The 15,064-nt window shown below is 29.2% G+C and overlaps 1 protein-coding gene across 1 annotated transcript in view; it reads left to right on the forward strand.

Annotated features, from left to right (window-relative positions):
- The first annotated feature begins 228 nt into the window (after nt 1-228).
- Nucleotides 229-15,064, forward strand: part of LOC118200614 (metal cation symporter ZIP14-like) — a 227,741-nt gene continuing 212,905 nt past the window's right edge. Inside the window, exon 1 of the mRNA XM_085808936.1 lies at nt 229-352. The gene's annotated coding sequence lies outside the window, so the exon portion shown is untranslated. The remainder of the gene's footprint in view (nt 353-15,064) is intronic.

A 15,064-nucleotide genomic window follows, 5' to 3' on the forward strand; every position in this document is an offset into this window, starting at 1 on the left:
TTTGTTTTACAAGAATAAGATTTTACTTAAATTTCATTCAATTAATGTGCAATCTTTTTCTATGACTAAAAATAATTAAAAAAAATTTCCTTGAAATTTTAAAAGTTTTTCTTTTGGTTTTAAAATTACATTTTACGTACAAGATTTTAGCCCTTTCAGCGATTACTTTCTAGCCAAGTTTTTTAGTTTCGCCAATGAAGCCAAGATGGCAAACCTGTGCGTACATTTCTGTTTCGACTGCCATGTTTAGAATGGAGTCTAATGAGAGTGATGGAAGCTCTTAGTTACTTTTTGTGTGTTTTAAATGGGTTTTTTCAACTACACCTGAATTCATTGGATTATCTGTTTCAAGGTAAACATTTTGATTTAAAATTTTTCACTGAAGTATTATGATTTTTCACTTTCGTTTTCAATTTTTAAAACTAAAAAGAATTCTCTTTTTTAAGATTTTGCTAATTTTCTAATTAGAGTTTACTTTGCTTTTTCCATGCTTTGGGGAAGTCCAGAATTTTCGGGTGAACTATTATAATTATAATTAAAATACATTGAAATGGTTCATCGGCTAATTCTGGATACAGAAAAGCAATGAATTTTAGAAGAGAGATTTCAATTAATTTCAAAGTTCCTCCCCCCTGATGAAGTTACATTGAGGTTGATTGAATTCCTCTTCTGTTTTTGTTCATTTTTAATTAAATTTCAAAAATTTTTTGAAGTGGGATTTTGCTTGCTTGAAATATTTGTTTTTAATATTTTAAAATTCTTTGTTGCATTTATATGATTATTTAAAATTTATTAATTATGAATTTCAATTTCTGGGCTTGTGAAATATTAATTCTAAATTTCTTACTTTATGTCTTTAATGATAATTTCTCTGCAGCTTAATGCGCGAAAATACTAGGCATATTTGTGTTCTGTTTTCAAAAGAATTGTTTTGTAATTATATATATATACACATAACAGTATCACAAATGTTAGAGACTCATTTGAATCTGATCTACCTCCTCTTGATAACATTGAAAAAGATTTTGATCGCATTCCTCTTCCTAGTTATTAAGTATTTTGTGTGTTTCACATATTTGTAATTTTCGGGAATTATTCTAGTCTGGAGACAATTGGTTGATAATTTTTTACATATTTATTTGGAATGTTGGATTTTATTTGTACTGTATTTCATTTCTTTCGTGTCTCTGTGAATTACTTTGCTTACTTATATATGTGTGTGTGTGTGCATATCTATGTATGTATGTACAGTGGCGTAAATAAGGGTATGCAAGGAATGCTATCGCATAGGGGCCCGAAGGCCTAGGGGGCCTTTAGTGTCCTACTGAACTACATTTACTTGTTTAAACTTAAAAGACGAATTCTATTACATATATAGAGAGAGAAGCTTTAATTCATTTTCCCCTAATGAGTTCGGTATTGGAGTTTCAATAAAAGAAGATTAATTATTATTTTTATATTTTTTTCTCTTTTGCTTTTCATTTTTATTTTTAGAATTTGTGCTACTATGAATTCTTATTTTAATTTTGATATGTTTGAATTTTTGTGTTAAACCCCTTTTAGACGATTGTTAATATTAATATATATGAGGAATAGCCTTGCTTTGAATCCGATTTACTTTTAACTTTAGAATCTTTAAGTATTTGTAGATAATAGAATTCGATTTCTTTTAAGTTTTTAAGGGCCCCCTACCTATATGGTGCAGTGACGCAATTCACTATATGGCTCAAATAGGAGGACCTTGGAAGCACATTAAACAGCTAAATTTAGTGTTTGCAAAAGTTAATATTCCATCATTCGACTATGAATTAGTAACTTCATGACCTACCCCAGTTTAGGGATAGCAGTCAGAAGAAAATAGGAAAAGTTCCTTTGTATTCCTTTAGTCTCTAACCTGAAAATTATTGATTAAAGGTGACCTCCTAAAGGAAAGGCTCATCCTTTTGTAGTCCCAAATCAAAAAGGGGTGGAAGTGGAAATTAATTGTAACTATTTATTATAACGTACTTATTTTATATATTAATTTGTTTCTGTATAATTCGCATTATGATCGAATAATCAATAGACGTATTTTCTAAGTATAAATCAAAGAGGTAAACTAGGCAGAATTCTGGTACTTAATTTGGAATGAACTTTGCAAGTTAAGAGGAATCGTGGTATATTATTTGCAGTTCACAATTTTCATAATATGTTATTCCGTAGCTTTTAAATTTGTTCATATATTGAATATCTTACTAGCTTTCCATTAATCCCAAGCCTAAAAATCAGTCCTAATATTCAACTTGAAATTGAATTTATTAATGTGAATGATTCTTACAATTCAATATAACATGTATTGCGTTGGTTCGCTATAAACGGCGTATCACTTTTCAAATTGTTGCCATCAAATCATTTCACCCTGTATGATTTTTAAAGAAATTAAATAAGGGAGAATCTGCATGTTTAAATGTATAATTCTCACAATGTAAAAAACGGCGGTACTTGTAACCTGTGCAATCGCACCAGGAAGCAGTTTATGAGACAGAAAAATTTTGGATTTAGAAAACTAGATTGACATTACAAAATGGCAAAGTTAAAGGCGGATCGATTTTTTTCCTCTGTTTTTTACACTAATAAGCTGGAGGGGGGGAATCATTTGTAAGTATCAATTGCTAATTCCAGAATATGTGCTTTTCTTTCTTAAGGTGGTCTACTACAGCAGCATTACAATACTAAAAATTTGTTTACACGCAGAATCGCTAATTAAGAAACTATGTTGCGTGAAATTTGGCAGAAATATAAAGCAATAGGTCAATTTTGGAATCAAAATGTTAGAATCAGGTTTGGAATGAAATTTACTTAAATATTATATTTTAAAAAAATTAGTTTGAAATACGTAATTTTAATGTGTAGTTTGGAAAGCCATCAATAGATGGCGCTACGAGTTAAAATTTAGCATTGTAATCTTATTTCTGCAAAAATTCACGAAGTAATTGATTTTGATATCAGTTATAAATCATATTTTTTTCTAAATAATATTTAGAAGCGTTTCATATATTCCTTTATACACAGTTTTCACTAAACAGTGTCAGCTGTCAGCGGAATGACGTTTACGGCAACCCTATTGCATTGCTATTCCGCACTCGGTTTGTTTACATTTATTTGTACTGTGGTCAGTTAGCAAAAAATATGCGAAAATATCAAGGACGACCGAAAAAACATCCTGGTGTTAATAAAAGATCCAGAATTCAGCGAAAGCGTCAAGCTCAAGAAAAAAATATGAAATTAAATTCCCGAGATGTGAAAGATTCCGAACAAGCGGATGTTTTCGAAAGGTGAGAAATATTTTATTCTTTATATCGACTACCTCGTGTTTATGATTTCGTAGTAAGTTAATTCCGAAGTAAAATATGCGTATTTTTTTTTATTGAAGGTCAGAAATTATTGATACAACTGCATCTGTGTCAAAGAAGAATCATTGCCCGGATGATTTTTTTTACAAAGTAAGGTTTTTTTTTTTGTATGTGTATGTTTGTGTGTGTGTATGAGGGAATGCTAATAATTGTTCAATTCTGTTATAACAATTTATTCCGCCATTCACACTAAATTGTTGGGAAATATTGAAAGGGTAAATTCCAATTCACAAGGAATTGCTGAAATAATTGAATCTTTTCAAAAGTATGAGCATGTTCTTGCGATCTAAATTGAATTCACCATCATTACATTCTATTATTGGAAATTTTATAGTCATATGTTTGCTACGAAATGCTTTGTCAGTTACCTATGGTATATTTTTACAGGTGTATGCACATTTCATTCATGTGCTCGCTGTTCAACTTGCTTTTTTTTATTATGTCATTTACTTGGATGTTAAAACTTTCTTTTAGCGTTGGAACATTTTATAATCATTTAGTAAAATTTATATATAAATATATATTATTGCTTGTTTATTTATGGTTCTGTGTATTTGTCATGTATGCATGTTGTGAAGTGTAGTTTTTGAAAAATATGTCACAAATGGTAAATTCCACCAAAAGCTGAATTGAATTGATATTGGGATGCAGGTAATTAGAAAATATCTGCCGTGTATTTTGAGCGTAAACCATACTAGTGCCAAGAATGGAACCAATACGCTCAGGCTTGCTTAGCCTTTTTGCCATTGTCCAAATTGAATTATCTCTAGTAGAAAAGGAGTGAATGCTTTCTCTGTATAACAATAAAATATCTGTTTGATAAAAAATCTACCAATAAGAAACTTTTCATATGTTATGTGACAGACTTTCTGCAAACAGAAGTCCTTAGCTCTGTTCTTGTACATGTTTTTTAATTGTGGTTCAGATGTGTACTTCTCAAAGGAATTCTTCTCATAGGAAGATTGTCTGAACATTTAAAAACTATATTCTGCTTTTAGGGGCCTAATATTTTAAGCCCCTAAAATTAATATTGAAATTTCTAAAATGTTGAAAAATATGTCATCTGGATTCCGTGCAAAAAATATAATCCCTTTTTCATTTCTGCATTTGCAATTCCTGCATTTTCTTTATTCCTACATTTTTTAATTGGAAGGAATTTCATTCGCAGAGCCCTCTAATTTATTCTTACAAATCATGTAGTAATGTACCATTTTAGATAGATATAAATAACACATTTTGTAATTTTTCTAAACTGTGGTTATACAGCATGATATAATAGCTACACAAGGTATGGCGACACAGTATACAGCAATATCTGTCGCACTGTCTGAGATGGATGGTAGTCATACATAGCTTAATGCTTAAATTTGTTATGTGTTATTTATTTATTCATTTTTTTTTTTTTTTAAATTATGTTATAGCAGTTTATTTCTTTCATTCTTAGGTCTGGAAGTGAAAAATTTGACTTTTCTACGCCAGAAGTTACAGCTAATGTTCCTAAGACAAACCAGGCTTTCTTGAGGTAAGTTGGTTTATTTCAAAAATAGATATTAGCTGTGCATGATATTGAAACTCTTACAGTTACTTAATTATGGTTAACTAATTATGTATTAATTTAGAAGTCAAGCAACCAAAATCAGCGTTATATTTTCAAATAGTGAATATTTCGAAATATGATGCTGATTTTTGTTGCTTGACTTCTAAATTAATACTTGGTCGGCGTGTTATTGTATCTTAATTAAACTAATTATGGTTCTTTTCTTCTCAGTTCTGATCTGGACATTTCAGTTATTGACTCTGACGTAGAAGGTAGAAATACAAGCTCTCTTTTGGGGTAAATATGTATTTCTCTATGCCAAAATTAAAATGTCATCATTTATGTTTTTCTTTTATGGTGTTACATTAGGTTGTTTACATACTGATAGCTATTAAAACTGTTAAATATAATATTGTAGCTATCAAAAAGAGGGGGATGAATTTGATTTGTACCAAATTTGGACGTTTTGCATGAAAGAACTTGAAAATAAAAGATTTTTTTAAAAATATATTCATTGAAATCAGTGAAATTTTCAGACGGGACACTGAAGCAAATGAAAATATTTTGGGGTTCGATTCTTTTGATGGAAGCCTCATCAATAAGCCTACTATCTTTTTTAAATATTGCTTCTTTTTGCTAGTAGCGCAGAATGATAAAGATTTAATGAGAATATAGCAAAGCATCTTTTTAGAAACGCTGTTATAATTTTGCTATTTTATTTTTTTATGGTAGGTCAAGGAAAAAGGCAGGCTGCTAAATACGGTAACAGCACATTGCTCTGTTTCATATATAGCGAATCCGCTCTGAAATGAGGCACGAAGCAGTAAAGTAGCTGAACACCAGTAGCTCGGTCCGACTGGCTGCGCTTTCGTGGTTTTACCCTGTGTAACGTGTATAGGAGACAATTCCCCTTAGAAAGTCTTCCACGAAGGCATCCTTTTCCTTAGGCAGATAGATCGTACCGGTGTTTATGTTATCAACAGTACTGGTTATTTTCAAAAATGATCATCCTAGAAAGGTGATTGCCAAAAAGTATTCACTTCGCTTATTTATACGTTATGCATGAATATACTCTTTTTAGTCAATCTAACATATATAAATTACTAATGCTTAAAACAAATTCAGTTTTCAATATTCTGTTTCCTATTTGTTCCTGTTCAATGAAACAAATTCATTCACAGCAAATCCAAATGCGTCGCTACAGGAAGATGATAAACCAGCTCAGTACGTAATTACAGTTGCATCCGGAAAAGAGTACATATACATATAAATATATATATATACGATATACAATATATATATATATATATACGATATACAATATATATATATATATATACGATATACAATATATATATATATATATACGATATACAATATATATATATATATATACGATATACAATATATATATATATATATACGATATACAATATATATATATATATATACGATATACAATATATATATATATATATACGATATACAATATATATATATATATATACGATATACAATATATATATATATATACGATATACAATATATATATATATACGATATACAATATATATATATATATATATATATACGATATACAATATATATATATATATATACGATATACAATATATATATATATATATACGATATACAATATATATATATATATATACGATATACAATATATATATATATATATACGATATACAATATATATATATATATATACGATATACAATATATATATATATACGATATACGATATACAATATATATATATATACGATATACGATATACAATATATATATATATACGATATACGATATACAATATATATATATATACGATATACGATATACAATATATATATATATACGATATACGATATACAATATATATATATATACGATATACGATATACAATATATATATATACGATATACGATATACAATATATATATATATACGATATACGATATACAATATATATATATACGATATACGATATACAATATATATATATATATATACGATATACAATATATATATATATATATACGATATACAATATATATATATATATATACGATATACAATATATATATATAAATATTATCGTTTTTTAGGATGTATCTATAATATGTATCATTTTACTTTAGTAAAATATAATATTCAATTTTGTAATTTAGGAATTTCTTCCCCCTTATCATGTATTATCAGCTTGTACTTTACCCCTTCAATTATCAGCTGTATTTTATAAACCTGAAACATAGAAACGCAATTTGATTTTATGCATTTCAGTATCAAGTGAAATCTTGAAACTGATAAAACTCTATGTAGTTTTCATTCAAAGCGGATCTCAGATAATGTGCCGTGTACTAGAAAAATTTGATAATGATTTATTCACTTTTGAAATAAAAAAATAATAGTTAGGAGTGTTATACGATTTTATAATACAAGTAAAAAATATATATAAAGCTTTGGAAAGTGCTAACACATATTTATGGAATATTATGGATGGATAAGTAAATGGAATATTATGTGCATGCTATATATGTATACACATATCATCAAGTATAAATTCATTTATATATAATTTTTATGTCGCGATGAATTTACCGAAATGCTTAAAAATCTAGTTATTTTTAAAAACTGTTTTCTTCCGCAGAATAACGGCAGATTATGAAACATTACGCAACATTGAAAAGCGTGATGAACAAATTTTGCGAAAAGAAATAGCGACTGCTGCACGTATCTCATAGATATCTTTCATTCAACACAAAAGTGGAAAAGTTCTATTCCTGTTCAAAACATACCCCGCAGTCTGAGTCACAGACGGAAGAAATGACAGCAGGTCCTTTTGTTCAACTGAGGGGATGTGTTTAAGTGTTTTATGGCTTACTCACTTTCCCGCCAAACGAGTACAAAGAAAGGGAAGCGTCGTTGCCATAGTAACCGGGCTGTAGGTAGTCTTACAGATTTGAGTCTTTAGCGCTCAACGTTCGTAGCGCCATCTGTTATTAAAAATCGACATGAGAAAGGGGTATTAAACGCTCTTAAGGACACAAAGTCATTGACGTAAGTTGAGCAGTTGTGGCATGAAAGGACTTTGCCCCCCACACATGTCGAAATGCCGTTCTAGTCCAGAAAACGCAAAGAATTTATGACACCACATTTGGAAAGGAGAGATTTCCCGTTCGGCTTAGGGACCTTTGAATGACTTCAATGCTAAGAACGACAGGCTAAGAACACAATGTTTCGTTCAGATGCTCAAACATTAAGCGGCCAAGTAATTCACTTAATTTTCGGGGTAAATTGCTTTTTTTCATTAAATTTATCGAAATTCATTACTTTTTCTTCACTCTTGGGGGAGGGAGGAAATGGAATGGATGAATATTTTTACTTGAAATAATGAGTAAATCAATACCTATCCTATTTTTCATACCAAAATTTTCAAAATATTCTCACATTGCAGATAAAATGCAGGTTAGGAATTCTTTAAAATCTTTAACCGAGAATTAAATCTGAAGGCATAGAACTCGTAAACTATATCTTACTTACTAAGCATATTTTAATGTTTGAGGATTTACTCGATTTGCTTTAGAAAAGAGAAGAGCTGTGGTGTTTCTTAACCTGTAAATTACCCATCTACCAAAAATCCACACTTATCTGTAAAAAATAATTCTGAACACATTAAATTTATTTTAAAAGTTAATTTCCCTTCTTTAAAAAAATACAATAAATTACAATTCATTTTAACAACGTGAAACTTTTAAGCGTATATTTTAGCAATGCGCAATAATTTGTACCTTATTTAAATGGAATTGAATTGAATTATTATATAATAATAAAGCACTCGAGGACTTTTTGCCTAAGGAGAAGAACGCCTTCGTGGAGTACTTTCTAATCGTTATTTGAAATGAAATTTTTTACAATTTACTTTACTTTTGCTTTTAATTTACTTTCCATAGTATTAAGTACGTGAAATCATCAATAATAATATAATAATGATAATAAAAATGACATCACACAACTAAAAGTAGATAAATTTCGGTAAAATTATTATTGAAAATATTAAATATCTCAATGGCAGCGTTGCCCTAATAGTTTCAAGTTGCATTTCAGCATTTGAAAGAACGCGAATTACATTACTATTTTCACTACACAAACGGATGGAATATTTCAGAAAAGAATTCTCCCCGCTATTGCAATATTTCAATAATTTTCGCAAATTAAAAAATTTATTTAAAACCTTTTAATAGTAAATGATGCAATTTTCACTCATAAAATCCCTTTGTACATTATTATCCTTCCTTTCGACACCACTTTTCTAACGCATAGATAGCTTCTGTTAATATATGTTCCCATACATTATATTCATTTTTTATATTTTTGTTATTGATAAATTAATTATTAAGATAAAAAAATTGATACTGCTTAATTTATAACCAATGTAAAGCCTGGAAATCTGACGTAATTAATTTCTGAGACATTAAATAGCTTTCCAAGACGCAAATAAAACAGATAACAATAATCATAAATATTAATGATTCTAAAATATATCCGCTTTTCTTAACGGATTTTAGCTTTTTGATCCACCGTGGGTACAGCAAACCTATTTTCATTAAATGAAGTTTTGCGCATTTCTCTACGAAGTACGCAAAACTTGTTTCATACAACTTTATTTTTACTAATTATGAAGAAACTTTATACTTGTTTCCTAAACATGTATTTATGTGTACTACTTTTAGAATCCATGCGACAGAGTGTGAGTACTCATTTTCAAATATACGCTAGTGTCAATAAGCTTAACTACAAATAATTAAATATTTCTGGGAACTTGAAACTTGGAAAGGAATCGTCATATTCAGTGGGTATTTAAATTTAGATAAATCCTCATACCATAAGTATTTTGTGTTTAATTTTAAAATTTCCATTTCGTATTACACAGTCATCTTCAAAGCTCTTTGGATACAGGTCAATAAAACTGGTTTCTACCTGTTTATTATTTCATCCTAAACTTGTGGAAGAATTTCCTAAAATTATTCGTATAGCCATGATATTTACTGTTAAATATTTAATAATTATATATTAACTGAAATACATTTATAGTACAGAGGAAATGTAGAAAAATATTGAAGGTCATGTATTATGTATCATTGGAATATGACAATAATAATAGTACAATTTGACTGAAAAAAAAAAAAAAAAAAAAACAGATGTTTCAACGTTTTAAAAGGGAAGTGGACATCTTTACAGTAAAATCTTGAATGAAAGTTTTACTGTGACTCAACTTGGGAAGACACTGGAAATTTATAATGAAGACGGGGTCCCTTTCTTCGCTAAACAGCTGCCTTGAAGTGTGAAACGCTACCCCTCAAGTATATTTGTAAAATTGGCTGATGACTCAGAACAGTAAACCGAACTTAAACTTGCTCTTATTCTAATGCCATTTCTCTAGTCTATGGCGAGAACGAACAGAAGTTTTTCTTTAAAATTAAATTTCAAAGTGATTTCAAATATAATTCTTCATTATAAAGGTAAGTTATTGATTTTTGATATTACATAAACTAAATTCTTATAATTTAAAACTTGCTAAAAATTCAATTCAGATAAACTTTAAATCTATTTATCTGAAAATCCAAACTTACCACCACTAACAATGCAAATATCTACTAATATTTATAACGTATTGTTATATTAACATGAAATATTTTGATGATAAATATGGTATATAAATATAATATATGTTTCCATACATACAAGAAACATGATAGGCCAAAAAATAAAAACAATTTTTTTTAAACACGTCCTGCGCTATGGCTGTAGGATCGATCAATCAATCAATCGACTCGACAATCGAAAATCAATCGACTTGAATGGAGCTCATCAACATCTAAAAAGCATTTCTATTAATATGCAAGATATGAGAAACAAGTTTGAAGACATTATGAAAGAAGCTGAGTTTAATATAAATAAATGGGGCATAGAAACTAAATTTGAAAAATAAAGACAAAAAAAATTGTGATGAGTTATGTGAGGATAACAGGCTTGAAAATTTCGAAATGTTTTTTAAAGTAACAGTTTTTTATGCTGCTCTCGACATTTTAAATACTCAATTAAAGTACAGAATGTCTGGAATGACAAAAATCGCAATGATGTTTTCATTTTTGGAACCTAAAACACTGTCATCGTTAACAAATACGGAAATTATTAATAATGTTTCAAAAATACATAAAACATATAGAAGACTTTACTAATGCACTAGAAGTACAACTTTTATTATTTATAAATACTTTCAGAATACAAATCCAGAATTTGAAATCCGTTAAGGATTTAGCTAAATTAGCAATGGTAAAATACTATGACATGACAAGCAGTTATTCGGGAGTGTGCAATTCACTTATATTGTATTTATCATTACCTGTAACCACAGCCACGAGCGAGAGGTCATTTTCAATAATAAAAACATATTTAAGAAACACTATGACACAAGATCGGTTGTCAAACCTATCACTATTGAACGTTGAAGCTGAGATGGCTGAGAAAATGAGAAAATGAACGTCTAGTTATTGATAAATAATTTTTCGGAAATGAAGATTAGGAGACGCAAATTTTAATAAAAAAAGGATTTTTGTCATTATGATGAATTTTGGCCAGATAAGGAAAATTAAAAGGAAACAGAAAAAACTTTAGCATTCTTATTTTTTATAAAAATCATGTATTCAAGTAGTTTAGTGTACCAAAAGGTTCTTTTAAAAAGACAGGAAAAAACATTACCATACATATTTTCTACAAAAATTGTATATTCAAATAGTTTTCTTTATGAAGTTTATGATAAATGTGTTTTATATTTAACAAATGTATCATTTACATTATAAAAGTTCTTATTTATTACTTGTATATTATTTCATAAAACATGTTCGTAAGCTGAGTAAATCACAGAGTACTATATATTAATGTAATATCTTTTCTGTACGTTTATCAATTATCTTGTCTGTCAGTTTATTTATAAGTTCGCTAAATTAAGCGAAAAAAACTTAGATTGGCGCAGATTTTATATAAAAATTTAAAACATTAGTATGTAAAACTTCTTGGATTTTATGTAAAAATCTCCGCAAATCTAGGCTTTCTTCCTTTTCTTAATGCTATACTTTACGTCAACATATTCCTTTTTTTATATAGACGTATTCATTTATTATCAGTATGTATCTTAGTGAAAGGAGAGAGAAATCTGCGTCTCTGTTGGTTGTGTATTAGCACTGAAGGCGTAATGAGTACGTTTCCTCAAGCACAGAATTAAAGAATCACAAGTCAAAAGATTAACTACGAAATCTTTATTTAATAAAATAGGATAATTTTGCTTAACTTAAGCATAACAAAAAGTAATAATCTTCACAGACATTAAAATTGAAGTATTCAAAAGAATAACTTACATAGAATCATTATCAGTACTAAATATCATCAGGCTTACCTATATTATGCAATAAGAAAAATAAACAGGAACATACTTTGCCATCGTACCTGAAAGAGAAGAAAGTACTACTGGATTAGACCTTTGGCCAGGTACAAGTAGCTAGGGTGAAAATCAAATATACTGCATTGCACACGAGCTTTACTTTCTCTCGCCAATATATACCTTGGCGCACGTTCGTTTCGTATGCCTTTCGAGTTTCATTATGCAAAATACCTAAATTTATGCTAACATTGCCCCTGTTTTGCTAATGAAACTCATACCAATTGTAATTCATTCCTACAAAACTGAAATTTAGCTTTAGGAATTGGTTTAGTCATAATATCAGCAACCATTTCCTCTGTTGAAAGATAAGCAAGTTTTACTATTCCTTTGTTATTCAAGTCGCGTATATGATGAACTTTTGTATCAATATGTTTTGTGCGTGAACTGAATTTTTCAGATTCTACAAGTCTTATAGTAGACTGATTATCTTCAAATACCTTTATCGGTAGAGTTTGGGGTAGATTGAAATCTTCTGTTAATTTTAATAGCCATAATAGTTCTTGCGTAGCTTGCGATAGTGCAACATATTCAGCTTCTGCTGAGGATAAAGAAACACAAGTTTGTTTTCTTGAAAACCATGAAATACAGTTCCTTTCTAATAAAATAACACTTCCTGATGTAGATTTTCTATCTTCAATATCTTGTCCCCAATCAGCATCTGAATAAACTGTAATATTAAGTTCTTCACTCGACGAAATTTGTAAGGATAGGTTCTTTGTCGTGTTTAAGTATCTAATGATTCTTTTAACAGCATTCCAGTCCTTTTGACGTGGATTATTACACCTTCTGCTGAGGATGTGAGTTGAAGCTGTGATATCTGGTCTTGTGATAGACGATATATACAAAAGACTTCCAATAGCTTGGCGAAATTTATCATTTGAAGTTAGGAGATTTTCTTCCTTGTTTAGGTTATAATAGTTCATTTCCATTGGTGTGCTAGCGTGTTTCGCTTCTTCAAGTTGAAATTGCTTGACAAGTTGATTTATTTTATTTTTCTGTGATAAGAGATAACTTCCATCTTCCTTGCGATTTATTTCCATGCCTAAGAAATATTTAGCTTCACCAAGATGCGTTATTTGATAACGTTTCTTTAAAATCATTAATTGTTTGAAGAATTAGTCCTTCTTCTGTAGAACTTATTAGGATGTCATCAACATACACTATTAAATTAATTCTTTTATCACGAACCACTTTTGTGAAAAGACACGGATCTGCTTTGCTTTGACTGAACCCAAGATTCTTTAATGTATTTTCAATTTCTGCATTCCAGTACCTAGCTGCTTGTTTGAGACCATAAATCGACTTCTTTAATTTACAAACTTAATGTCTTTCTTCCGGAACCACGAATCCTTCTGGTTGTTCCATATATATTTCTTCATTTAAGTTGCCATACAAAAAAGCTGTTTTAACATCTAGTTGATGTACCTTGGCATTATTATACGCTGCCCATGCTAAGAAAACTCTTATCGTAGTGTGTTTCACTACTGGTGAAAAGGTTTCATCATAATCACTGCCGTATTTTTGAGTAAATCCTTTGGCTACTAAGCGTGCTTTGTATTTTATATTTTTACCAGTTTCATCATATTTTGTCTTAAACACCCATTTGCTGCCTACTGCATGTTTTCCTGGCGGTAATTCTGTAAGTTTATAGGTTTCATTTTCTTTTAGAGAATGTATTTCTTCTTGCATAGCCTTGATCCAAGCTTCTTGTTCACGTTTTGGTAAGTTTAGAATTTCTTCAAAGCTTTCTGGATCTTTAATTTTAAGTAAGATTGATTCTTCGTCTTCTGCTTTATAAGAGAATCTTTCCGGTGGGACCCCTTTGGTTGATCTGCTAGAAACCCTTCTTTCTACATTTTCTTCACATTTAATTAACTCTTCGGAACTTTTTGAATCTTCTGTAAAATCATCGCCAAGAGATGTTTCTTCATTATTTTCTTTATCTTCATGCGAGTTATTGAAGTGAATTAATTCTAAATCTTCAGCATTGTTTTCTGCAAGTTTGTCAGGTAAAGACGCGTTTTCTGAAAATTTAACAGTTTAGTTTAATTTAGTTTAGTGACGGAGGACGTGGGCACCATCCCTTTACCGTTATGGTTAATTGGTAATAGCACCACGTCCACCCTTATCTAGAGACTAGTGGGACTACAGGTCATACATTACAGTACTTACGATATCGTACAATATAAATAAACCATACAATTTCCTACATATGTATGATACAGTATATAATCAAACAGGATTATTAAAGCATAATGCTGGTGCGTATACAGTTAAAATGCAAAAGGTTAAAATGCAAAAGTTAAGATGTAAAATACTAAGTATCGATTTAAGTTATATGACTAAATAATATTATATTATTCATGCATAAAAACCTTAAAAAAATAAAATAAAAAATAAATAAATTAAATTAAAAAAAGAAAAAAAAATACAATATCCTACATATGCATGATACAGTATATAATCAAACAGGATTATTAAATCATAATGCTGGTGCTCATACAGCTAAAATGCAAAAGGTTAAAATGAAAAATACTAAGTATCAATTAATTATATGATTAAATATTATATTATTCATACATAAAAACCTTCAAAAAATAAATAAAAAATAA

The sequence above is a fragment of the Stegodyphus dumicola genome, chromosome X2, assembly GCF_044657685.1.
Source record: "Stegodyphus dumicola isolate Sdum_Otavi_A_Nest chromosome X2, ASM4465768v1".
In the NCBI taxonomy this organism is placed as follows: domain Eukaryota; kingdom Metazoa; phylum Arthropoda; class Arachnida; order Araneae; family Eresidae; genus Stegodyphus; species Stegodyphus dumicola.